The sequence below is a fragment of the Etheostoma spectabile genome, chromosome 13 (assembly GCF_008692095.1).
Source record: "Etheostoma spectabile isolate EspeVRDwgs_2016 chromosome 13, UIUC_Espe_1.0, whole genome shotgun sequence".
Lineage (NCBI taxonomy): Eukaryota > Metazoa > Chordata > Actinopteri > Perciformes > Percidae > Etheostoma > Etheostoma spectabile.
This window is the reverse complement of record NC_045745.1, coordinates 24376708-24379490: the sequence shown is the minus strand read 5'-3', so window position 1 is coordinate 24379490 and position 2783 is coordinate 24376708.

Sequence of the window (2783 nt, the reverse complement as noted above, 5' to 3'; positions counted from 1 at the left end):
CAGTTGGGCCACCATGGTATCATGATGATCCTAAGTCCAAAAACCACTTTACTCCAAAAAATGTAGCAGAGATGATAAAACGGTCCAGCTCGGACTACACAAACTGCTTGTTAAAGGCTTCCCTGAGATGCCCTGGTTGTGTCTTTTCTTTCTCTGACCAGAAGTTTCTTGGAGAATGTAGTTGCATGCACTGACTGATTAGACTGAGAGTAGGAAGGGACGTAGGGTAACTAAACTGATTTGGGCTAAATTATTCATGTGTTCTTCTTTTCTCTCTATCCCTCTAGCCTTCTTTCTTTCTCCTGCGGGGTTAGAATAACACGGTGATACTGTGCTCATCAATTATACAAAACAGACATATAGATGGACAGTTTACCCGCCACACACACGCATGCACTTATGCACACACCTGAACACTGAACATGGGCATTCCTCCACATAGGCCGTTCACGTTTATCTGCACTTAAAACACATTTTCACCCTATTATCTGGTGTGTGTGATAAAAAGTGGGAATGGTGATGATTACTAAATGCAGATATAAACAGTCATCTTTAAAATAGGAGGTTTAAAAAGGGTTTATAATGTCTAAGATCTTTTTTTGCCCTTTGTTTCAATACAAGTTTAACAAAAAAGTTGTATATACTACACAAACGACAAAAACCTGTGTTTCCCTCTATTTCTAGTGATCTTTGGCAACATTAATGGAACGCTCCAGACTTTAATTTAAGAGTCACGTAAGGACCAGAGGGCAGCGTAAACGCTACTGATGGGATTAGGATTAAATAGATTTAGAAATCTGGCATCTTTCAGCAGTGGTCTGTATTTCCTCACAGCAACATGCCCTGGCCATGACACTGACTGGCCTCCATTTAAAGATCTAAAGTTACCGACAAAGAGATGCTGGACCTGCACATACACATTCTCATCCCCTGAACTACTTTTCTAAATCAGTGTTATTAAATAATCCTAATGTGAGTAATGTGTTTAGAAAAGAAGAAAAGAGAAGGAGGAACTGTTAAGTGGAGCCATAACCATGTAATATGAGGCGTGCATCATGAATGAATGCAGGACAGAGATCAGTTTTCCTCACTTTCCAAAGACAGAAATGCAGCAGAGTCCAAAATGAGTCAGCCACTTACCACAAAGGGCTTAGTTTATCAACCAAATATTAAAAAAATAATAAAAGCAATAACTTAAAATTGCATAAAGATGAATACCGGTGCATCATAGGTTGGAATAGGAGGAATTAGTCAAAAAACTTTTTTCTTCACACTGAAATGCAGTGTTAAATCCTTTTTATTTATTTTAAGCCATAGCATGCCTTTGTATGTAGGCTAATGTCTTTATATTAAAAAAATAAACATTCACTTTAAAATGAAAGGTAAACACACATAATAAATCTTGAATGCCTCTTTGAGTTTCCTAGGCCTCTTCCGAGATTCAAATGGCAGCAGTTATCAGAAATGCATATATTGTTTGGTGTAGAGTGTTATAGGAAATCTGATTGGTTTCATGCACAAATAATGTGAAAGCAAGACAGAACTAGCAGCCTTCTGATAGTGAACTGATTGCTCTCTGAGGCCTCGGCTATGAAGCTCACTGTGCAATGGAAAGATGCAGCTAGAGAGAAAAGGATATGTGAAGAGAGAAACTCAACTCGTGCATATTGAGCTAGCCGCTGAAGCTAAAGCTGAACATCAAGGCTGGACAGTCTGTGAATGCCCCATGAGAACTGGAAGCAGTTGATCTGTAGCTACTAGTTTGCTCAGGGAAAATACCCTTTGTACTTTCTGTCTGACTCTGACAGAAAGTATAAAGGATATTTTCTAAATTTCTCTTAAGCTCCCATAACGACTTTTACTCATTGAGAAATAGTAGCCAAACGTAAAAAATATTTTTAGTATAGTGTTATTCTTTGCAGGCTGCATTGCAGAGAGGGAAGTTCATCTCAGGCCATGTTCATTGATGATTAAAAAAAATCAATGACAGATCACTGTAGTGGACTGTGTAATGTGATGCCATAACTAGGTCAGGGCGTAACAGATTATGTTTAATAGGATTAGTATTCTTAATGCAAAAAATGGTAACTATAGTACTGAATAATTGGTGGAACAAGACTATGAGTCTCAAGACAGGCTAGCAGTTCTGTGAAGCTGTAGGCACAGCAGTGCTTTGAGCTCAATGCTAACGTTAGCAAGCTAGCAATGACAATTAGCATACGTTTAGATATTTAGCATGTATAATGTTTACCATATTTGCCATTTTAGTTTAGTGTGTTAGCATGCAAACGCTTGCTTCTTAGCACAAGATGAATAAAAACATGTCATAGCAATCTATCAAATAGTTCCAAAATTTCAATCTGGACCAAAATGGTGGATTGACCAATTGACCACCATGCCATCCATCGAGCCCTGCTAGCATGAAATCATACCAGATTAGAAATACCTCCAATGAAATATCCAACAGAAATGCTCTAATAGATTATTAAGAAAAAAGTGTAAGTAGACTTTTAAATGTTGGTGAATATTACATAGAGAACGTTCCAATGCCAGCCCTGAGAAAGAGTATATTCAGAGTAAAGAAAGAGAAGAAGAGTTGGTATAGTTTTGTGGTTTTCAGTCACTGTTGATACAAGTTTACATGAATAATTTTTATTTAAATGTGAAAAATTGAAGGCTCATCCAACAACCAGTGTTAATGAATACTATAATCCACAGATGCCACACATAAAAACATCAATTTCATATACCAACAAAATTGTTCAGTAAATAAAAATGTTTTT